The sequence below is a fragment of the Vicugna pacos genome, chromosome 6 (genome assembly GCF_048564905.1).
Source record: "Vicugna pacos chromosome 6, VicPac4, whole genome shotgun sequence".
NCBI classification, from domain to species: domain Eukaryota; kingdom Metazoa; phylum Chordata; class Mammalia; order Artiodactyla; family Camelidae; genus Vicugna; species Vicugna pacos.
In genome coordinates this window covers 37,557,909-37,583,746 of record NC_132992.1, presented here as the reverse complement: position 1 = coordinate 37,583,746, position 25,838 = coordinate 37,557,909, and the positions used below count along the sequence as shown (strand labels likewise).

At 36.8% G+C, this 25,838-nt stretch overlaps 1 long non-coding RNA gene across 1 annotated transcript in view; it reads right to left on the bottom strand.

Moving 5' to 3' along the window:
• Positions 1 to 632: 632 nt before the first annotated feature.
• Positions 633 to 25,838, bottom strand: part of LOC140696876 (uncharacterized) — a 47,584-nt gene continuing 22,378 nt past the window's right edge. The window contains exons 2-5 of the long non-coding RNA XR_012073477.1: positions 16,980 to 17,229; positions 15,620 to 15,754; positions 2,562 to 2,748; positions 633 to 1,035 (exon numbers count right to left, since the gene is read on the bottom strand). This is a non-coding gene — a long non-coding RNA (uncharacterized lncRNA). The remainder of the gene's footprint in view (positions 1,036 to 2,561; positions 2,749 to 15,619; positions 15,755 to 16,979; positions 17,230 to 25,838) is intronic.

Below are 25,838 nucleotides of genomic sequence, written 5' to 3'. Positions count from 1 at the left end.
ACACTGGTGCCCCTTTCCTGGTGCCCATCCATGTGGGGTCTAATACGAACAGCTAAAGGAGTGGGAAGAAGTGTGAGCTGGGCACACTGCAGGGGCTTAACAGATAGTAATTGAACGTAAGGATTTGGTTAAGCATCTGCCTTTGTGTAGGTGCATAATGATTATTTCTGTTCTGTGGATGAAGAAACTCAGGCCAAGTGAATTAAATAAAATCCATTACCTGTAGGTTGTGAATAAGGGGACGGGAAAGCAGATGTCCTGCCTCATGCTGTAACACGCTTTCTATGACAACTTCTTCTTTTTCATGTTTACCTCAGGATGTTATCTTCATTTTGGAAGGAGAATCAGGTTCATTATTAGAATTAAATTATAACACAGTTAATGTTCCACATTTAAAACTTTTAAAATGCCATGCCCCATTTGCTAACCTAAAAACTGGTATCCACATATGTTGAGTCACTTTTTTCAATTACTTGCAAAAACGGATAGAGATTGGGAGGGGCTGTGAATTTATGCATACTAATGAAACCTTAAAATAAAATGTTTCCATGTGCAACTTCCAGTCTTGTTGGATAACTTTACTTGATTGAAAATTACTTGAGAAAGATGAAATCATAAATTACCTTAAATTTACTGAAAGGCTGTGAACCACCTAGACTAGGTGTGAAGCTGATGAAGTTTCATTTTGAATGGAAGCGGAGAAAAACAACATGGCCAACATTTCAGATACAGCTCTAGAAAGAAGGCTGACAGTATTAGGTCCACTGAGTCCAAAACTGGCAAACTGGCAACACTGCAAATAGTAGATAGAAATCTGTTCTCATGACAGTTGCTAAAGTTCCATATCGCACTCACAGTTTCCACTGGTTCCGCTCAGATTTCCTATTGTGCATACTCACTCTGGCTTTTTCTCCTACTATTGATTCATTCCTTCATTCCTTCATTCGGCAAGCCTTTACTTCCTATAGGCACTGTGCTCCTGTGGAAGAGTTCCCGTCTGCTTTAGTGGTACATAACGCATTGTAAAATTATGCCCTGGCAGCAGCATGTAGACAAAGAAGATGAAACAAACATTGTTTAGTAACTTCTTCAGTGGCGCACAGCGAGTGGATGAAGGATGTGAGAGTCAGAACAGGGAGCATGGTTCTAAAGCCCATGTCTTAAACTACTGTATTGTTTCTCCCAAAGTTCGTAGTATTGTGATCATTCTCCACTTCTGTGGTTTCAGGTATCACTGGTATATTTTTGAGGGAAACAGATACAGAATTCTACCAGGAAAGTAAAACAGAAGGGCAAAAATGAGGAGTCTTTTGGGGCCTGTTACAGATTTTTGTGGGCCCATGACAACTTACTTTGGGCCTCAGAACACTGGTTATTATTAAAAAAAAAGTTTTTCTTATCATAAAGCATTTGGAAAGGCTGTGGTTGACGTGGCTGAGCCAACACCTGTAGAATTTCCTGGATATGAAAATTATTGAAGATACCTCTGTGTGTCTTGGCAATACTAGTAAAACTTAAGTGAAAATATGAATGGACGAGGTTATTTTGGGAAAAGTTGTAAATATAATGCAATTGGAATTGTAAGACTTTTTTTGTTAACCCATAAAATGTGAGTAATGATAAGCTCATTTATAATTCTTCAGGAACATAGATATACTATGTGTAAGTTATATGCTCAGTAATAAAGCAGACACATTTCCTGTTACTCAAAGGACATAATGACTGAAGTTGACATGGGAAATCGACCTGACAACCTTTTAGTATGATTTTGGAGGGGTTGTGCTCTGCTCCCTCAAGGTCACTGTAGTTTTACCACAACAGTATTTTTTAGATATGTGTTCTGTTTTGATGTATATAGGGTCTTATTATTAGAAATTAGAATACTCAGATCATTGAGCTGAAAGAGACCCTAGAGTGCATGAGATTAAAAATAACCAGAAACCTTTTTTGTTTTCTTCTAAATAAAGGCAGGAGTAATTCCATAGCCTAAGCCAGCAAGAAGCTTTTACTGTTTTCTAATCACTGTAGTCAGTGTGCTTGTAACCTAGAACATCCTTTGAAATTAACTCAAAGTGAGTTTACTAAGATAAAAAAATTAAAAGTCTGTCACAATTTGGACAACCTGGTCCTGGGGCTTTGTTTCCCAGTTGTGTGCACTCACGCCCATCTGCTACGTGGCACTGTGACAGCCCACTCTTGTGGGCTTTGTGACTTGCTTTGCTAAACAGGGGTTTGAAGTCAGTGCTCAAATAAAAACTTGTCCTCTGAGCTCTGATCTATTAAATTACACCCTGCATTTATTTTATACTCAGTAAAATTACAACACTTCTAAAGTCCATTAATAATTCAATTCATCCACAGGACCACTTTTCCTCTGAATAAACGTTTGTTGTAGAATTGACTTAGATTTACAGAAAACTTATAAAGGCAGTACGGCGAGGTCCCATCTTCCTCACACCCAGTGCGCTCCATTATTTGCCTGTGGTATTTGACACAATTAATGAGCCAATATTGATACCTCAACAGTAATTAAAGTTCTTACTTTATTCCGACCTACTTACATTTTATCCTAGATCTTTTTCTTTACCAGGATTCTTTTATTTAGTTCTCATCTCTCCTTGGATTCCTCTTGACTGTGACTGTCCCTCAGACTTTCCGTGTTTTTGATGACCATGACAGTTTGGAGGAGTGCTGGTCAGGCATTTTGTAGGATGTCACTTAGGACTTGTCCGATGAATTTATTGTAAACTGCGGTTAGAGGGTTTTAGGAGGAAGACCACAGAGATAAAGTGCTGTTTTCACCACATTATGTCAGGGATATGTATTTTCAAAAGGATTTATCATTGCTGGTGTTGTCCTTAATCACCTGGTTAAGGTAGTGTTGGTTAGGTTTCTCCACTGAATACTCTTTTAAAAAGTCTCCCCAGTTTGTTTTGTATTTTTTGGAAAAGACTCATAATGAGAAACCCACACTGAGGAAATGGAGAGTTACCCTTATCTCTTTGAGAATGAAGCATCTACATAATTTATTTGGAAATGTTTTTGCATGGGAGATTTGTCTATTATGTCTCTTTTATTTATTCAATCATTCATGTATCAGTATGGACTCATGAACATTTATTTTATATTTTGACTATAATCCAGGACTATTTATTTTATTGCTCTAGTTGTGCCAGTTTTGGCCATTGGGAATTCTTTTGGTTGGCGCCTGTGCCCCACTGACATACCCCCATCATGGTGGGGGGGGTGTGTTTCTGTGTTTTAGCATTCTTATTTTCTGGCAGTACAATATACTCTAGCCTCATTTTGTATATTTCCTGCCCAGTTCTAGATTCAGCAATTTTTTTCCTAGCAACTCTGGTTCCTTTTACTGAAGAATGATTTTAGAAACCAAGGTCTGGGGTCTAGTCATACTCATCACTCCTGGGGGGGGGGTCGTTGCTTTTAGGCCCTTTCAGCTGATAGAGAACCATATTCTCAACAGATAGAAAGATGATGTCCTCAACTCTAATCCATTACTGAAATGAATCATTCTAGCCTTTTCTTGATTGTCTGTAACTTCCCATTCCAATAGTGAGAAATCTGGCTCCCACCATGCACCACTCATCCACTTAATTATTCACTTTCAGTTTACATGATAAGGATTGTTAACCCTTATCAACTTGTGATCCAGGGTATAATACTTAATGCACAATTCCTTTTGCTTTTAAAGAGTCTGCTCATTTCTAGCTCCTTGTGTCAGTATTTTCCCCTTACCTTCTTCAGTGAGATTATTTCATACATTTGTAATATAGTTAAAATTTTTTGGTTACATTCTGCATCCATCCTGTGATCCCCTGATTTCCTACATTTTCAAAATTTTTTCATACATTGTTTCACTCTTTGTGCTGTAAGCTTGATAAATGAACACTATTATATAGCCTCAATTGCAGTATCATATGGAATATTTTCCTTGCCCTAAAAATTCACCTATTCAACCCTTCTCCATCTTACAAGACTACTTATCAAATTGTATTTTTCTGTATCCGACTATCATTTTTCTCTAAATATTTTATGTGTGAAAGTGGTCTAGGTCTCAATTCCTCTTATTTTATTATTGACAGTATAAAAGGTTTTGTGTGTGTATCACTATTCATTTCCTTGTTGAATATATATATCTCCATATAATCAAACATGTGAAAATCAACTAACTTTTGGGTCTAGAGTTGCACTAAAATTAGAAACTAAAAGATGAAAGATGCTTATTGTATAATATATAGTGAGATTAACCTCTTACTTTATTCTTTCCACCTTAATGCTGTAGGGTATATTATGGGAATTAGGTACATTGCACCATGCCATTCAATTAACCTTTTATTAAAGCCTCACAAATTGAGAGAAATCAATGACCCTGTATTGCCAGATGGTTAGCGGTAGATATTTGGTAGATGGCTGTTGCCTAAAAAGAGAGTAGCTGAAAGAACAAAGCTTACTGGTTTATACAGACACTTAGATAAAATTTTCTTTGTATTCTAATTTGGCTCTTCAAATATAACTTTTGAAAACTTGAATGTCTTTTCATTTGCACTGCTTTGGTTTTTTTTTTTAACTGACACCACGAAAATGTCTGTTTTCAGTAGAACAAATGCAGTTTCCTTAAAACATTTTAGAAACATGCAAAAGTTTATATTTTACTATGATATTAGGGATTCTTTAGGTAGGAGTTCTGCATTTCAGAGGATCCATATGTGACACAAACAGTGAACAATTGGGAACACTAGCTGATAATGATATGATCGTTTTTGGCAGTCTCTTTATATATTTCTGGCAGAAGTGTAGTGATACATTAGTCATTTTCACAGAGAAGATACTGGTACATGCCAGTCTCTTATTTGGGGTGCCATCTGCACCTTTTTTGTCAGTAAATTCAAAAAGACAATATATCCATTGATGGATACTATTTCTGTTTTTTAATCATTGTTTGAAATGAGCTATACCATTCTTAGAGTATAACAAATACTACACATAACTGAAATCACGTCTGGGCATCCCTTATTAACTAAAATATCTGTCTCAAAATTACTCCAGTAAGTTTTAACACTTCAATTTAATTTGAATTGTTCACAATTTACTGTCTCTGGAGCTCTTGGTTAAACATAGGAGATGACAGTGAGTTCTACTTTTTGCTTCATTAATCATGGAGCAAACTCACTTGACCCTTATTGTTTCGGTCCCTTCATCTGTAAATACGGTAATGAGGACACATGGTATTTGAAGAGATGGGCTATATTTCTGTTAAGGTTAACAATTAAAGTCCATCTAAACTTAGAGGTTGGAAGCAGGCCTTTCAAAGTTTGCTGACTCACTTTAACTATATGTCTAGGTCAGTAATATAAATTATACACAGCTTATAAACTCTGAAGAGGGGGGTCATATTTTACTCATGCTTTGAACATAGTAAACAATAGATATTTGTGCTGAACTGAAGCACAGGTGGACTTACTAGAATGACTGAAGAGAAGCTTCTGAGATGATCAAGGAGATGAGTTAACAGACATGCATTGGTGTCAACGGTTTAGAAGAATGGTTTCTCACTATTGCTATTTTTTAGGGGTAAGAAGCTATTACTGACTGGCAGATTAATTTGAGAAATGTTGTGGTTTTGCTAAATTGGTTAGAAGTTTTAACAAAGGGGGTTATTCAGAATAATAAGTATCATTACTATGATGACTACATAGACTATACTAACAACTAAAAAGAAACGAATGATGATTGAGATCTGTTGAAAGCTTGCTTTGTACAGGTATGGCAAACGTTTTACCTCCAGATAGCCATTTGAAATCAATAGTTCTTATTTCCATTTTACCAGTGGGCAAACCAAGTTCCTGATATGCTTTTGTACAATTATTCACCTTGCAGTGAATACCTTTATGTATTAAAGGTACCTGAGAAGAAATGTAGCTTGCTAATGTGTATAAAGTAGCCTTATTTTGTTGCCTGCATCTACTTGTGAAAGGCCAGATATCTTGCCAGTGATTCAGAATAGATGAAATACTGAGAAATGGTAAGATCCTTTTAGCTAACATTGACAAACAGCTTCTTTGGTATTTTAGATCATAACAGTATAGCACTTTTAATCTTGCATTTAGATCTACTGCCTCATTTAAAAGTAACCTTCTGATTACTGGTGATTTCTCTAGTATCTCAAGTGGCCAATTTCTATTTCTAGTGCCTAGAATAAACTATTGAGAAGAAATTTATTAGATACGGTTGTCCAAATACTTGGAGAGTAGTTGTTTTGTAGTCACTACTATAGGCTGTGCGGATAATGGCCCCAGAACATCCTGCGTTTGGTTAGAAATCTCACAATGAATTCATTCTAGTGTATATTGTACATTCATTTTAGTATATTTATTACATTTGGCTCAGTAGATGGCAAAATGTATGTTGGTGGGTAGGCCCTTAACCAATATGTTTTTTCTTCTATTCAGTTGATACAAAGTTATTGGTTATCTATTGAAGGCAGATTAGTTAAAAAAATCAAGTGAATAGAAAAGCAAAACAAACTATATTTAGCTCCCTCCTTTCCAAAATTTTGTATTTTTGAATAGATGTTCCTAAATTGGACATGTACAGTAATACTAAAAATACTAGAAAAAGTTTCCCCAACCCAATTTTGTTTGGGCTTACAGAGTCTAAGGATTTAAGAATTTGGAGGTCAGGATCAAAGAATAAATGTAACTAACTACTATTCCTAGTCCTGAAAGTGAGGTTTACGTGAGTGAAAAAGGTTCTATGTCTTCCAAAGTAGACTGAATCTCCTGGGTAAATACTAGCATGAGTGTTAGCAAATATCCCCTGCGTTACTAAATATCTAATACAGACAAATAGAAGATAGATATGGATGTATCTACAGATACAGCTACAGATACATATCTGACTGTAAGTCAAACACAGAAGTCTCTGCCTGGTCCTAGAGGCAGGCAGTCCTTAGGCTTACCCCTTGTTAGGTCAGAGGCAGGTATTAGCAGTATTTCCTCCTCCGAAAACATCCTGGTACTGTCCTTACCAGTTGCAGTGATATGAGTAAACTGTTGCTATGGCACTGAAGGTTAACCCCTTCGTTCTGGCATGGTCTTGCTCCTAATGGATTTCCTGTTTAGAATCATGTGCAGATGTACAACTGGGGATGCTTTAAATGCATTTCCTCTTCATGTCTCAAAAGTGAGAGGTAAACCTAAAAGTGGTTACCCTCCCTTCTGAAATCCAAAGCCACAACAATTAACATAACTATTTGATATGTTATAGTAGTACAGTAAAATATTCCATACTCAACATGAACCATATTATAAGCCTCATTAGTGCTCCTAAAACTTCATCGGATGTTATTCTATAATTTTACACATTGTGCAAACCACTCTAGTTTCTTACAGTTACTTGCTTGGATTATAAAATCTTGCACTGATAATTTCTCAAAATTACCTTAGAATAAACACAAGTAGTAACAGAATTTTCTTCTTAATGTTATAAATAAGCAAACATACATGTAAAAATATACTACCTTGTAGTCAAGGGTTGTTCTAAATTCCCCTTATTAGTAAGTAAATTCATCTCTTTCTAATATTCAAAATTTCACTAGCTCTGTGCCCCTTCTTCCATTTAGTAACCCTTGCAAAATTTCCCTGTAGCCCTAGAGAAGGGCAGTAACTTTTCACTATGATTCTCCAATTTGAAATGTTTTGAAGTAAAGTGTATAGAAAATAGCAGTTGTTTAATTGTCAAGTTGAAGAAATAAGGTTTCCCTGTTGTGAAAAGCCTGTGTAATGTCCAGTGTTTACCTGTCTTCTCAAATTTCTATGCCACTCAGGTTTTTTATTTATAATTTTGGCTCTTAAGCTAGAGTTCCACCATCACATATCTCTTCAGTCCTGATATATAACTGGCTTACACAAAAACACAAGGGAAACAAAACACAGTAGTGACGACTAAGCCTTAGAAGTACAAGTATTCGTAGACCTTACCTTGATGTTTTGCAAATCTATTTTCCCAAGAGGAAAAAAAGATTAGAATGAAAAGAATTAAAAAATTAATGGGTGAGATTGCCAAGATGGTGGAGTAGAAGGACACATAGCTCTTCTCCCATGAATACACAAAAAATTACATCTAATGGAACAATTCGCACGGAATACCTACTGAACTTTGGCAGAATGTCTCTTAACTTCAGGAATACAAGAAAATCCTCACAAAATCAGGTAGAAAAAAAAAAATTGGTGGGCAGTCAGTCCCGCAGGGAGGGAGCAGCAGGGGAGGAAAAGGTGAGGACCTGGGAAACCCCCTCCAGCAGGGAGGTCAGCGGGGACAGAAAGGGAGCTAGAGGCTTGGAGGAGAAAGCAACAGCTGTTTGGCAGACAGAACTGAGAGAAGCAAGCACAGGGGGTCCATGTGATCCCTCACCCAAGACGAGCTCCTGCGGGAGGTCTGGGCTGCTGCAGCTTGTGCTCTGCAGCTGAGTTCAGGGAGAGGACTGGGACTGGTTGTGCAGAGGTGGCCTCAGGTGGCTGGAGTGTGGTGCAGGTTGAGGCTGGGAATGTGCAGAACAGAACAGCCTGGGACCCCCATAAAAAGCACCACTACTGGTACGCATGGTGGGAAGGGTTGCAACACAGCCCTGCCGTAGCAGCCATCTCCACTAGCCCAGAGGGCATTGCTCAGCACCAGGGTGGCAAGCTTCCTATCCAGAAGAGAGGTGGGATTCAGACACAGCCATATTCTTGACTTACTGTGGAGGGACACAGTCCCTGGTGCACTGCTCCCAGGGTGAGGCAGGGCTGAAACCTGAATTCATACGCAGGGGGCCTGCAACTTCCCAGGCGGGACTGAGATTTGATTCTAGCCCTAGGCAGAGGTGGCAGAATTGTTCTGCTGGTGCCTTTTGGACCCACGTCTCTGAAACAAAAGATCAGAGTTCTGGGGCACGGTGTGGGTGGGTTTGGCATGAACTGCGAGCCTGTGTACTGTATGGGGACAAGGGGCTGAGGTCTGGGCTGTGCTTGTGGTATACTACAGTGAGTCCTAGTGCCTGGTGTCAGCAGATCTGCACTCATGGTTTGGAGGGTGCAGAATCTGGGTGACACCATGTCTGAGGTGGGGATAAGAGCAGTGTCACCAAAGTGTACTTTGTAAGCCCCCATAACAAGTGACAGACAACATCATAGAGGGTACTTCCTGGTGAACATCTCCTATGGAGAATACTCAGAGGCTCCTCTTCCAGTAGAAGTGCTCCAATCCTGCCCACCACACACTGCAGCGCAGAAATGGGTCTGAAAGCCTCTATTCCAACAACAGGGAAGCAGACCCAGCCCCTGTGACAACCACAGAGCAAAGAGGCCTCACTCAGCAATCGGGGCAGGCTCTGGTTACGACAACACCAACCACACCCCAATCCCGGGGATAACAGCCAGCACACATGGAGGAAAGCTGTAGCAGTCATCCATACTAAAAACAGCCCTCAACGATAAAACTGTTAGATGCACACAGTCTATGCAGGAATACGCCACTTTTAAAACTTAAAAAAAGAACCCAACAGCCCTTCAACACCACAATAGATAACTTTTACCCCTAAATTCATAGAAAAATAAGTTAATGAAGAAGCAGAGGAATCACTCCCAATTAAAAGGGCAAGAGAAGTCCCCTGAAGGAACAATGAAATAGACCTAGACAGCCTACAAGATCATCACTCCAAAAAGGTGATAAAAGCACTGAAGAAAATAAGAGATATTATTAATAGAAATGCAGAATACTATAAAAAGGAAATAGAAGCTATAAACAAGAGCCCATTAAAATCAGAAAATTCAATTGCTGAATTAAAAGCCAAGCTAAAGGTGGTCAAAAGCAGACAAAATAATGCAGAATAACAAATCACTCAATCAGAACAGCAGACAGCAAAGCAAATGAAAACAATATAAGGAAACTATTTGCAAATACAAAGCATGCCAATCTATGCATAATGGGTCCCAGAAGGATAAGAAAGAAAGGATTTGAAAAGGTATTTGAAGAAATCATAACTGAAAACTTCCCAAACCTAAGCAAGGAAACATATATAAGTACAGAAAACACAGAGGGTTCCTAACAAGATGAACCCAAACAGAGCTACACCAAGATATAATTAAGATGGCCAAAGCTAAAGAAAATATTCTAAAGGTGGCAAGAGGAAAAAAAAGTTAGTTACAAGAGAACCCCCATAAGGCTTTTAGCTGATTTCTCTGCACAAACACTGCTGGCCAGAAGGGAGTGGCAAGATATATTTGAAGTTGTGAATGAGAAAAATCTGCAGCCCAGGATACTCTACCTAGCAAGGCTATCCTTTGGTATAGAAGGAGAGACAGAGTTTCTCAGACAAGCAAAAATGAAAAGAATTCAGCAATGCCAAACCAGTTCTAAAAGAAATACTGAGAGGTCTTCTCTAATAGAAATGAAGCATGAATCTATAGAAAAGAGAAAAATTGGAAATGTGATAACTATAATGAGCTGAAAAGAATAAACATGAAAATTTAAAGAGGACATCGAAATAAAAATGTGGGAAAGGGAAGCAAGAAGATGTAGATTTTCTTTTTGTTCTTCTTAGGATGTGTTTGAGCCCATATGACCTATCATTCTAAAGCAAACAGATGTAGTAATGGGTTAGCATACTTGAAAAGGAGAGTAATCACAAATCAAAAACATATAATAGAATCACAAAACCCAAAAATGAACCAAGACAATACAAAAGAAAATTATCAAACCACAAAAAGAAAAACAAAAGGAACAAAGAAGAAATACCAAATAAACTGGAAAACAAAGTTTAAAATGGCAATAAACACATGTCTATCAATGATTACCATAAATATCAATGGATTAAACGTTCCAATAAAAAGACACAGTGGCAGATTGGATAATAAGAGCTGACAATATGCTGCCTACAAGAGACCCACTTTAGGATGAAGGACACATATAGACTGAAAGTGAAAGGATGGAAAAATATTTCATGCAAATGAAAATGACAAGAAAGGGCGAATAGCAATACTCATATCGGACAAAATAGACTTTAAAACAAAGACCATAATGAAAGATAAAGAAGGACACTATATAATGATTAAAGGAGCAATACAAGAATGAGCATATTACACTTGTTAACATATATGCACCCAATACAGGAGCACCTAAATATATAAAGCAAATACTAACAAAGGGAGAAACAGATAGGAACACAATAATAGGAGACTTTAACACCCTGCTAACATCATTCGACAGGTCTTCCAGACAGAAAATCAATAAGGCAAAGGAGATAACTAAATGACAATAGAAGTGTTGGACTAGGTTGATATTTTTAAAACATTACATCCTACATCCCCCCTAAACAGGATATATGTTCTTTTCAAGTGCATGTGGAAAATTTACTAGGATAGACCACATACTCAGACACAAAAGAAGCCTCAACAAATTTAAGAGGATAGAAGTTATTTCATGCATCTTTTCTGACTACAATGGTATGAAACTAGAAATCAACCATAGAAAAACAATTGATAAAAAAACTGTGTGGAGACTAAACGTGCTACTAAAGAACTAATAGGACAATGATGAAATCAAAGAAGAAATTAAAAAATATCTTGAGACAAATGACAATGAAAACACAACACAAAATCTATGGGATGCAGCAAAAGCAACCTAAGAGGGACGTTTATAGTGATACAAGCCTTCCTCAAAAAAAGAAGTCTCAAACAACCTGAACTTACCACCTAAAAGAATTAGAAAAACAAGGATAAACAAAATTTAAAGTCAGCAAAAGGAAAGAGATAATAAAGATCAGGGTGGAAATAAATAAAATAGAGGTTAAAAAACAATAGAAAAACACGAAAGCAAGAGCTGGTTTTCTGAAAGAGTAAACAAAATTGACAAAACTCTGGCCAGGATCACCAAGAGAGAAGGCACAAATAAATAATAGATGAAATAAAAATGGAGAAATTACAACCAACACCACAGATACACAAAAAACCATAAGAGAATACTATGAACAACTATATAGCAACAAATCAGACAACCTCAAAGAAATGAACAAATTTCCAGAAACACACAGTCCACCAAAACTGAATCAAGAAGATCATTGGAACAGACCAATCAGTATAAGTGAAATAGACTCAGCAATTTAAAACAATTTCCCTGCAAACAAAAGTCCAGGATCAGATGGCTTCTCTGGGGAATTCTAACAAACATACCCAGAAGAGCTCATACTCATCCTTCTCAAGCTCTTCCAAAAGATTGAAGAGGAGCTAATGCTCTCAAACTCATTCTAGGAAGCCACCATCACCCTGATACCAAAACCAGACAAAGACATTACAAAAAAAGAAAATCACAGGCCAATATTGTTGATGAGCATAGATGCAAAAATCCTCAGCAAAATGTTAGCAAACAGAATCCAACAACACGTAAAAAAGATCATGCGCTATGATCAAGTTGGGTTTATTCTAGGGACAAAAGGATGGTTCAACATATGTAAATCAGTGGGATACACCACATCCACAAAAGAAAGGACAAAAATCACATGATCATCACAATAGATACAGAAAAGCATTTGATAAAATTCAACAACCACTTATGATAAAAACTCTTACCAAAATGGATATAGAGGGAACATATCTCAACATAATAAAAGCTGTCTATGACAGACCTGCAGCCAGCATAGTACTCAACGGTGAAAAACTCAAAACCTTCCCACTAAAATCTGGAAGAGACAAGGATGCCCACTCACCACTTCTATACAACATAGTTTTGAAAGTTCTAGCCACAGCAATCAGGCAAGAGAAAGAAATAAAAGGGATCCAAATTGGAAGAGAAGAGGTAAACTTGTCACTATATGTAGATGACACGATACTATATATAGAAAACCCTAAAAGCTTCACACAAAAACTACTAGAGCTGATAAAATAATTTGGCATGGTAGCAGGATACAAGATTAACATACAGAAATCAGTTGCATTTCTTTACGCTAACAATGAAATAGCAGGAAAAGAAAGTAAAAAGTCTCTTTTAAAATCACATCCAAAACAATAAAATACTTAGGAATAAATCTGACCAAGGAGGTAAAAAACTTACACATGGAGAACTATGAAACACTAATTAAGGAAATTAAAGATGACTTAAAGAAATGGAATCCATGCTCGTGGATTCAAAGGATATTGTTAAAATGGCCATACTACCCAAAGCAATCTACGTATATAATGCAATCCGTATCAAATTACCCAGGACCTTTTTTTTTTTTTCTTACAGAACTAGAACACATAATCCTAATATTTATATGGAATTACAAAAGACCCAGAATTGCCAAAGCAATACTGAAGTAAAAGAACAAAGCTGAAGGAATAACCCTCCCAGACCTCAGACAATACTACAGAGTTACAGTAATCAAAACAGTGAGATATTGACAGAAAAACACACATGGATCAACGGAACAGAATAGAGCCCATAAGTAAACCCACAGACTTATGGTCAATTAATCTTCAACAAAGGAGATAGGAATATACAATGGAATAGAGAGTCTTTTCAGCAAGTAGTGTTGGGAAAACTGGACACCTGCAGGTAAATCAATGAAGTTAGAACACCCCTTCACACCATATATTAAAAAAAACCTCAAAATGGCTTAAAGACTTAAACATAAGACACTGTAAACCTATTAGAAGAAAAGAGAAGCAAAACATCTGATATAAATCTTAGCAGTATTCTCCTAGGGCAGTCTACTCAGGCAATAGAAATAAAAGCCAAAATAAACAAACAGGAACTAATTACACTTACAAGATTTTGCACAGCAAGTAAACCATAAGCAAAACAAAAGACAACATACAGAACAGGAGAAAATATTTGCAAATAATGCAACTGACAAGGGCTTAATTTCCAGAATTTATAAACAGCTCATATAATTTAGTAACAACCCGATCCAAAATATGGACAGAAGACCTAAACAAACAATTCTCCAGTGAAGACATACAAATGGCCAATACACACACAAAAAGATGCTTAATATTGCTAATTATCAGAGAAATGCAAATCAAAACTACAGTGAGGTGTCACCTCAAACCAGTCAGAATGGCCATGATTAAAAAGTCCACAACTGATAAATTCTGGAGAGGGTGGGGAGAACAGGGAACCCTCCCACACTGCTGGTGGGAATGTAGTTTGATGCAGCCATTATGGAAAACAGTATGGAGATTCCTTAAAAAACTAAAAATAGACTTACCAGATGATCCAGCAATCCCACTCCTGGGCATATATCCAGAGGGAACTCTAATTTGAAAAGATACATGCACCCCAATGTTCACAGCAGCACTATTTACAATAGCCGAGACATGGAAACAACCTAAATGTCCATTGACAGATGACTGGATAATGAGGATGTGGTACATACATAGTGGAATACTACTTAGCCATAAAAAAGAATGAAATGCCATTTGCAGCAACATGGGTGGACCTAGAGATCGTCATTTTAAGTAAGCCAGAAAGAGGGAAAAAAAAAATACTGTATGATATCACTCACATGTGGAATCTTAAAAAGCCTCAAATGAGCTTATTTACAAAGCAGAAACAGACTCACAGACATAGAAAACAAACTTATGATTACCAGGGGGAGGGAAGGGATAAATTCAGAGTTTGAGATTTGCAGATACTAACTACTATATATAAAACAGATAAACAAGTTTCTTCTGTATAGCACACACAACTATATTCAATATCTTATAGTAACCTATAATGAAAAAGAATATGAAAACAAATATATATGTATATATAAAAATTAATGAAAGTAAAAAAAAGGGAGAGGAATTCATACTGATACCCTACAAGTAATAGTTTAGGTAATAATATTTTCCAAATATATTTCATTATTGCTTAAATCAGTAATAAAACTCTTATAAGATTTTATATCCAAGTTCAACTTAGAAATAAATTATTTATTTTAAGTTGAATAAAAAGTATACTAATGATTGGCTATTGCATTAGAATAATTTTCAAAGAGAATGACATTTGAAAACATACAGAAGACAAATTTAAATCTTACTCTCTACTTTCAAAGATCCCAAACCAAACATGTTCAGTCAAGATAATTTACTTGCGGAATAACGGAATATCAAACTTTTCATTGATAAAACTTTCTAAGTACATAGGATTGCATTAGTGATTAAATTATAACCAAATCTGTCATTGTTTAAAAATATCCTCCTATGGTCTATGCATTTCGTAAATTCCTTATGTGATTTTTAAGACCAAGGTTAGTTGTTTCTGCCTTACACAGGTTGCATGTTTTCAGTATTTTTCTCAACATTTATAGTGCAACACAGAGGCCTTTTCAATGCCTAAGTCAAACCTAAGTCAAAATAAATGATATTGGGAAGTATAAATCTTTGGTACATTAAGTAATGATGATGAATACCAGATTATAAAAATTCACACTGCATTTTGTGTGACTATTTTATAGCTAGAAGCTTGAAAATTTGAATACCTACAACAGTGGGAGAGTACAAATGAACACCTACGCAGATGTGTGCTCTAAGAACAAAAAAACCAACAGGCTATATGATAGAAGCAAAGTGAAATGCCCATCATAAGTGGTGCTTACCTTTATTAAGCCGAGAGAACACTATTCCTGCAAGTCTGTATCTGACAAAAGCAAATTACTTTGTTGTAATCCTGTTCATGAGATGCCTTGCGGCTGCCAGTCAAGGCCTGCCATTCATCCAAGTGGAGCGGTGGCCTTGAAAATGTTTTAATTAGATGTTACAGATTGATCAATATTGAAAAACGTTTCATTTGTTAGTTTCTACCACTTTCTTTGATATCTACTCACATTTTTTTAAAAACAGCAGCCACAGAACTGGGACAATATCAAAGGTCAGCCTGCCCCACAGACTCCTTTGAAATCTGGAAATGTGTAGCCACATATGTCTACATGGAAATCCAGGGATTACCTTATTGGAAAACATTTCTAAAATATCAGTGAAAAAACCTGTCCCTTCGATGATAGAAATCTATTTCCTGAGAGTATCTGCTCTTTTCACTGAAACATGATGTTATACCGGCCTTATGTTGCAGTGGAATAAGCCGATGTGTGATATTCTGATAGGACCATGTCTCCCTCTGATGCCTCGTCCTCCCACACAACTAAAATTCTTCAGTTTGAAATTCATTCCTGGACGTTAGGTCTGGTATGCAGCCATCTTGGGGAAGGTGGCACATGAGGCCGCTTTTGCCATTATTTGTTAGTGTGGATGAGTGTATCAGATCTTTCTTTGCCGGCACTTTAGATGGGACCCCAGAAAAGACAGGTTTCAAGAAAGTGTAACCGCTTCAGGGAAGTATAAAATAGACTGGGATGGGAAGGTTGGGATGGGAAGGCTAAAGGTTGCAAAACTAAGACAGAATAATGTAAACTTCCACCTATGATTCTCTATCAGCTTGGTGCTATACAACAGCATCGTCTGTAAGAAGGCAATGACAGAACCTGTTGTTGACCGATTATTTTACTATAATCCACATTAGTGAAACACAAACTCCTGACATAGCATGTCTTCTACTTTGGGGATATGAGGAATTTCAAGTTCACATTAAAATATGCAAAATTACTATTTATTCTTAGCTTAGCCACAGCCATGCTTTTTAAAACAGTAGTTGATACTCATTCTCTAAACTTTTCTACTTCCTGTCTCTTTAATTTACTGTGTTCTGATTTCTTTCACCACCACTCCACTGAGACTGCTCTCAGGAATGTCACCATTGATTTCTAACCTAATTCAAAAGCTGCTTTCTAAGATCCTCTTTGTGCCATCTGATGCTGTTGGTCCATCCATCCCCGATAGTCCTCTCTAATCAGTTCTGTGACTTTCCCATCATCTCTTAGTTTTTTGCCACTTAAAGGCTAAGCCTCGGTCTCCTTTGCGGGCCCGTCTTCCTCATTACACACATTACACCTCAGGACTCACCTTCCATTCTTCTCCTTCTGCGTGCCTCTCCGGAGGATCACACCCACTCCTAAGATTTACCTGCCGTTGCTATGGACTGTTCCTAACAATCGGGGAGATGGGTCTGCGGGGTCAACACTTCTGCGTGCGGAGGTGAAGACCGTGTAGTGAATGGAGTTGGGACGATGGAAAATAACAGCATGTCATCTCTGTATTCTAGGCAAAACCGTACCTTAGACCACATCTCCTCTCCCTGACCATGTGCCAAGCACTGTAAGAAAAATGGTATATGGAAGGTTATAGAAAATAAATCAAAAGCCACGATACTCTTCTTGTCTAGTGTAAATCCACTCTTAGGAGTGATTGAATAACCATTTGCTAGTTGTTTGAGTCTACTAAATAGGTCATAGGAAGTTCATCTGGTCTAGCAACTTCCTAGTATTACTCAAGAATTAAAAAAAAAAAGACAAGAACAGATGCTGTCATGGAGGTCATGCCAAGAAAATGTGACGCTTTGAGGCTTTTCATTTCCTTGTAACTACCACCGCTACCTCTTCAAATTTCAAATTGAATGTTTGTCAGTACTAAGTCAAAGAGACAAGCTGTTCCCTGCTACAAATTCATCATTTTCTCTAAGTGTACAGAGCAAATGCATCTTAGAATGCTCTTTCTAGGGTAAAACCTTAAGGCAATTAGCTTAAAAGAAATTGCTATTTTATTGCTAAGTGTATGGAACCCCTGCTTATGGAATTCATAGAATGTGACCACTCACTCTGTGCTCTGTAGTGATCTAGAGATCACTGTAGTGCTGTGGATCAATATGACTAAGTTACATGTTTTCCCTAAGAATGGGTATCCCAAGGGTACAGTTAATTTAGGAAAGGAAATGATAGGAAATTAAAATATATACTTTCCCCTGGGACCTAGAACTAAATAAAACAAGTGGTAACATTTTTTATTTTAAAATATCACAATGTAGTAAATACTTTTTCTTAGAAAATTATACTCTGCTCCATACTTTCTCAAATGTCCCTGTATTCCTAGCCATGGTGTCTGTGAGCTGTGCCTCCAGCATCCCTGTACCATGTACTATTATGTATCTGTGACTGCTTGGACCAGACATGCTCAGTCTGCAGACATGAAAAAATTAAAACAGAAACAAAAAAAGAAGAAAGACAAACAGGAGGTAGAAAGAGTGTGCCGGAATGGCCTTCCTGCTGACTGTTCAGGTCTTCTAAAATGCCTACATGCCCTGTCTCCCGTATGTTCTTTAAAGATAGCATTGCATCCTTTCAATAAAGCCCTATTTTATTTGAACTGATTTGACTTGGAATGTTTATTTGTGTTTGCCTACTCTTTGCCTGCCAAAAGCCCATTACATCTGGGAGCAGCCTGCTCTTTCTTTTTAAAAATCAGTCCTTTTCCCTGCTTCTTAGTCTTACTCCACTCCTGTAGTTTCTGTGGGAGGTGCTATATTTTCAGATGCAATGACCTATGCAGGGATCAGAGTTGACGACTCCAGAGGTTGGCACCTGGCCAGGTCTAGACCCACGACAGCTTTTCCCTAGGATTTCTGAATCTGGAATTAGGAAGAACATTAGACCACTCTCTCCCCACTGACAAATTTTCCAAAAAAATGCAAGCATTTTTCCCACTAATGCAAGTCTGCAGTGACTCTGAAGCCAACACATGAGGCACCATTAGAAGAGAACACTGAAGATACCTGTGTTGCTGCTTCTAGCTGGTCCTTAGACTAGCTGCATCTTTGACCTTTTTGCCCTTCATATGTTTAAACCTTCTTAGATTTTGAGTCAGTAATTCTCATACATATCTAAACTTGTTCAACTTGGATTTCAATTAGGTTTGCCAGATTTAGCAATTAAAAATACAGGATGACCAGTTATACTTGAATATCACATAAAGAAAGATATTACAATATTTGGGATATATTTACACTAAAAATCTGTTCATTGTTTATCTGAGAGTCAAATGTAACTGGATATCCTGATTTTATCAGGAACCATAGTTTTGATCACTTGCAACAACATTAATTAGGTTGCTTTTGGGGATTTATAACCCAAGTCCTATTTAATATAGCACTTTAGCTCCACATTCCTATTTCAAGCAGACAAAGAACACAGGACACATATTTTGGGCTTTCTAGGAAAATGTGCGTAGTCTAAATATCATCCCACAGCTCTGATTCACCCTATACAACTTTTGGAAGTATCTCTCCACAGAGTATAAATGTAACTTTGAAGCAGAGCATTTAAGTGACCCAGGATCCTTCATGTGTGTTTGAAGTCAAGGTTTTGAGAAATGGATTTAACGTCTTCTCAAAACTGGAATCCAGGAACCCCTGAGTGTCACAGCCAAATGAGTGCTCCTGGACAAATCACCTCATCTTGCTTCTGTCTCCTTGTCTTCAAACTGTAGACACTAGTTCTTTCCAGTCTTCCAGAAGTGTCACTGTGATTAACATTTACGGACTGCTTTCAAGATGAAAATTCCCTATCTTGTTAAGCATTAGCAAGATGGCAAATAATATATAATTATGGTGTGTACCTGTAATAATGTAAGAGCACTTGTGTTTTCACAGTTTTAATAATCATTTTCATGAAGGAAAGGCGTGGGGCTCAGTTCTCACTTTAATTTGATCAAATGCTTTGCTTTGGTATCACAGCCATAGGAAAGGTGATTTGGGAAAAAAAGTTAAAAAGTAAGTGTAAATATTTTCCAATATTTAGGCTACAGGCCATTTTTCTTCATGAAAATCTCTTTGTCCTTCATCACAAATGGCCAAATGTTTTCTTTTCAAATGAGGTCTGCCATTAAGATTGCTTTTGAAAGCATGCATTAAGAGAGAGGGATGGGAAGTTGCTGTAATTTTCAGTTCATGTTACTTCTTGAGTACTGTCACTTCTCTATATAAAGCTATAGAAAGTGAACATTAGCCCTTTAAAGGAGTCATATTTCAAGGATCAGGTGGGAAAGACAGAAGTGTTGGATGCACCTCACTGCACTGCTGTTCATCCCCAACACTTTGCACAATGTGAGAATGTTTAATAATTCCAACCCAACCTACAGATAAGAATCTCTGGTGTCACATCACAACTGACAGTGCTGGTGTGAGATTTGCAGTAAAACAATATTCCAGCTGTAGCTTTCATTTACAGAAATAAAACAGCAGAAGAGGAGGGAAAAAGGCCAGGAGAGGATAAACACTTTCATCTTGGAACAGCGCTGACATTAAATTATAATAGCTGTACTCAAACAAGGAGAGAAAATCCAACCTTGGGACCTAAAACTGACATGTATTATATCATTTGAAATCTACTGCTCTATCTGTATCTTAAGTTTGCCGGTTAATGTTTAGCTATCCAGAGAGCTCACCAAATATAAATAAGCTTTGTCCCAAATAAAGTCTACGGCAACTGTGGGACAGGCGGCCTTATTTTTCTCCCATTAATCACTAGAAACTTCACACGGCGTGAAAGTCTCAAGGGATATTTCTGGCTGGGAAAAAGATCCTCCCTCCTCAGTTCTAATCAGTCCATCCCATCTGTAATGGCTTTAGAAAATTGTTAATGACATAAAGTGACAGTCGAAGGGCTTTTTGGTCTGTCAGTGTAGGGTTACTATGAGCTTTCTGACAAACTACTACACGCAGGCCTCAAAGCTGCTGGAAAATGATCTGGATTACGAAGGAATAAATTTGATCTGTTAGCAATCACAAGTGGGAACTGAAAAGAAAGGCTTCCTTAATACGGTTCTTTCAAGCTATAATGGGAAATACGAAGATAAATCTGGCTCAGAGACAAACCCACATAAGACTGCCTGAAGCACTCAGAATATAGATCTCGGTTATGCGATGTGTAAAACACACAATGGCCGGAATAAGGAGCTAAGTATATAAGTGCCAACAAACCCATTTTTATAGTTAGCATGGCATTTTGAATGGAGCTTTAAGCCTAAAGGACACTCTCCTACTTGCAGATGAAGATGGGAAATGTAACAGTAAGTACTGTGTCTTTATAGATAGAAGTCTAATAAGAGAATGTTCTGGAAAATTATGAACATAAATTAAACCTGAGTTTTTCTTTCCTCCTAAAAATTGGAAAACCTTGGTTTCCCTAATTTTAAATATTGTTTTTCTTCCAGTTCCATTATCTTGCTTTTGATTCATGGAAATTCTGAATAGTGATGTGAGAATGACTACAATTTGAAGTATCTGTTAAATACAGCAACATGACATCACAAGGTATAACTTCATTCCTTGAATTATATAAAAGTTCTGCACAGAACTGATAAATAAATGCATATCTGGGAATTTGAACCAGTTAAAAATAGGCAGATAACAGATATGGAAATGGAGGTTTGGAGAATGTTTTAAAGGCTAATTTTCTTCTAATGCAGTGAAACATTTTCTTTCATGTATTTTTTTTTCCAGTTTCTAGAACATTCACCTCATTAGGGTGTCACAAAAAGTGACAATATAAACAGTTTCCCACACATCTCCTGTAGGTTGTGCTAAAGGCTATAAAAATATTATATTCTGACAATCTTGCAGATCTTGCACGGTTAGGTCAAAAGATTTTTACTTAATAGGAAATTTCTACTAAGAACAGCTAATGATATTTTCCCTAAATCCTACCATGTTCAGTAAGATACCAGAAAGGGAATTTTATCTCAATATAGAATAGGATCCTATTAGTGAAAGAAAATTTGGAGACCTTTAAAAGGAGGGTAATTTCTTATTAGTGTAATTTAACAAGGGCTCTACGTGGAGAACTCCATTTTTACCAGATAGTGTCTAAAGGTAGCTTCCAGCGCTATGATTCTACCATTAGTGACAATTTCTCTTAGGTGAGTGTCATCTGGTAAGAATAGCCCAACAGCTAATGAGCCTTGAACTAGGCTAGAGCTGTGCATTGAAAACAGGGACGGAATGGAGAGAGAACAGGAATAATTTTTCAGTGAATAATTTTTATGGAACTAGGTAGTGGAATTTCAGCTGATTTCCTTTGCATTGTTACAGGCTGCTCTTTCGCTCTGAGAACTGTAGCCAGGACTGGAAAATCGCTGGTACGCAGAGAGAAGTTTGTCGACGCCATTTGGCTTTGCGGCAGGTCATAGGCTTTGGAGACCTGCGCTAACCCTTTCAGACTACTAGGGACCATCTCATAAATATCTATTTCAGTGCTCTAAAATGATTAAATGACATCATGATGACCTGGTTTAAGGAAAATGTTACATGAGGGCCCTAAATGGCACCCTGGTGGCCTGAAAGAGTTAATGCAGTTTTCTTAAGTGGCCAATTCAGTGTTAGTTTGCAATGTACAGAGCAAGGAATATGTCCCAATAACTCACTGATAGCTTCATCTAATATCAGTATATTAAGTTGACAGAAGTCATTTGAAGGAGTCCTGTAATAGAGCAGGTGGTGACTCTGATTAATACAGCAAGCTCTGCTAAGGAAGGAAGGAGGGAGCCTATGGAAATTCAGTAAGCCTATGGAGGAACTCTGATATGATACTCCTCTTAAAGAATATCTCGAGAGCTTACGGTGCGTAAGATATCACATCCTTCCGAAATACAGCTGCACTTTATATGTAACACACTGAGAGCAAATGACATTCATGTTTTTATAGCAGGGACTGAGAAAAGGAGAATGTTTTCCTAATTTTTCAATGTGTTCAGTATCATCAAACTGTAATACATCAAAACAGTCGATAGCAATTAGAAACTGATCTCTTCTTCTATCACATGAATGTTCTTACTACAAAAGTAGTCAAAACCATGTATGGGGTTTAATGTTATTAGCTCAAATTCAACGGTCAAGTTGGGCGGAGGAAAAGGGGAGGAAATATAAGGCAAATTGCAGAGAAACTGAAGAATAGATAACTGAGAGTAAAAGTACTGAACATATTTTAGTATGCAAAAATAGTTTGCTTAAATGCATCAGTCAGTTAAGAAACATGGAACAAAAAGAACTCATCCCTCACCCTTTTATTCACTTTAACAATATTGCATGTAGAAGCACATATATGAAAAAAAATGTAAATATATATGTCAAGTCTGGAAACAGCATAAGTAGTAACATTTCAATATATATAATAAAAATGTACTATATGAAAAAGGGAACCTTTCAAGCCTATGGGAAAAAGAAGAATTTGGGGAGTCAGTACAAGATGCTTATGAAGAGAATGAATTCTTGGATCATACCTCTTGGTTCTAATTCCAGCTATGTTGAATAGCTCTATTGCCTTGAGCAAATCAGTTAATGGTTCTTCAGCTTCCTTATCTGAACATTAAGGTGCATATAACTTTGACCTATCTTGTTGGATTATGACAATTTATAGAGAGAATAACTGTAAAGCATTCGGCAGAATGGCTCATAGTAAACCATAATAAATCCTAGCCCTTTTTATTCCTCAGTAAATGGCTAACCACGTAGAGAACAACAGTTAGCTCCCCTCTCATCTGTTATATCAAAAGTAACATCAGGTGGATTAAATAGTTAAATGTAAGGAAAAACTATAAAAATAGAAAAGAAAATACATCTGAATATTTATAATAATCTTGTATTGAAAGCAGGAAACACAAAGCCAGAGACCTATAGAAGACAGCTGAAATTTTAAACTTCTGATGGAAACAAAGTGTTTATAAACATAAGAAGACACATGGCAGAATAAAAATAATATTTACAGTGTGTAATACAAAGGGTTATCATAATTTACATAGAGAGCATTCCCACCATCAGTTTTTCTGGAAAGTAATATTATATCAAGCAGGTAATGAACACAAACAGATGGTATGTATTATAACTTACTGCTCGTTCTAGCCTCAGAGGCTTCTCAGTCTTTATCTTACATAACTTTCTCTTCACATGGAGGAAACAGATTAAATGTTACTTCAGCCTTTTCTGATCAATCTAAATTATGTCTCTCTAAATTTCTTTCTCACTGTATTTTTTTTTCTGTCAGAGCTCTTGTTGTTCATTATTACATATTTATGTGTGTTGATTTTTTTCCCCTTTTTCCCGCAGTAGACAATAAGTTCATGGAGCCAGGTCATAGAGTGCTACTCTATAGTAAGCATATAGCAGGCGTTTGAAGTAATGGAAGTGAATATTCTTATGGGACTTGTACACCACATTAAGATATTTAGCCTCTATAACTAAGATAGTCATAGAAGAATTTTAAGCAGAATAAATCCTTCTTGGGCTGCAGTGAAGATTGGGTAAAGAATGAACTGGAAGGGAGCATGCCTGGAGACCAGGTGGTTGTTTAGAAAAGAAGTTGAAACAATCCAAGAAATTATGACGCTCTAAACTAAGGAATTTTAGTGGAAATAGAACAGGAAAGGTTCCAAAGATATTTAAAATTAGACTATTTTAACTGAAGCAGAGTGTATATACAGGGAAATAATGAGAATGAAATTTGATTCTGGATTTTAGGGCAGATTGTAAACCTCTAGTGCTATATAAAGACATTTGTAATTCTTTAAGTAGTATAAAGCCAATGAACAATTTTGAAAATAGGATTTTGTTTAGTTTTTCTTTTTGTTTGTTTGCTTGCATGTTTTAAACCATCTTGATTAGCAGGATTAAGTTATTGGGACCTAGGGAGGAGACTTGTAAGACCACAGAAAAGTTGAATTTTCTATTTTATAAATCAGTACTCTCTAATTCAGCTATAAGTCTTTAGGTCCACAGTCATCTCAGTGAAGAAATTTTGGGATTCTCACAAATAATGTCAAATAAATGTCTATCATTATTGCCACCACTGCTGTCACCATCACGATCACCACTACAACCAATGATAATGACAGCTCTGACAGCAACAACATTGACACTTATTGAGTAATTAATTTGTATAAGGCACTGCAGTGTGTGCTTGGGTACACAGAAGTCTGACCTAGTCCCTGATATCAGAGAGGTAGAGTAAACGCATCAAGATACTCTAGCTACATAGAGTAGTAGCCTGTGATAAAATGAATTATAGGAAAGTAATTGCTACTGAAGTTCTAGTAAGAGTTGCTTGTAGTTGAAAAGTCTTTGGGGAAAAGCTAAACGGATGAGATGAGATTTGAATAGGCATTTACGGAAGAAATAAGATAAATATAGAGGGAGGGCAACTACTCAGACAAGGAGCATGGCAGAGACATATCTTTCAGGGACAAGTAGACAAATGGACAAACAGACTGATTTGACTAAAGCATTGAGTTCATAAAGAGTAGTAAAGGAAGTGTTCAGAGTTGAATAGAAACAAATTGTAAGTTATCTTTGATGTCACACTAATGATGGTTTAATTTGAATAAACCTGTGATCGCTTATTTTGAGGAAAGTGAGGAATCATAAGCTTTGAGCAAAGTAGCTACTTGTGGAAAGTTGTGTATTACAGTTTTAAGAAGATAAATCTAATGAGTATATTCTGGGTGAATCTTAGAGGTGAAAATTCAGGTTGATGAGACCAGTTACTCTTGCCAATATTTTAGGAAAGGAAAATGAGAACCTGATGTAAGAAAGGAAGATAAAATAATAGATTTTTTTCTTACCTTTTATTATAACAATGTTCAAGATAAAAAAGTAGAGAAAATGACACAATGAACCCCTAAATACCTACCACCCAGATTCAAAAGTTATTAATTCATGACTAATCTTATTCTCTCTATTCTTACCAACCTACTCTACTTCTAGGCTTTTTGAGTATAAATTTCTAAAAGATAAGGAGATGAGAATTCACTAAAAAACAACCAAAATACCATTATCATACCTAAAAAATTAACAATTTCTTAACAATTCCAAATATATAGTCAGTGTTCAAGTTTCTCTAATTTTTTAATTTGAAATTGTTTTGGGGGAAGCGTACACAGAAA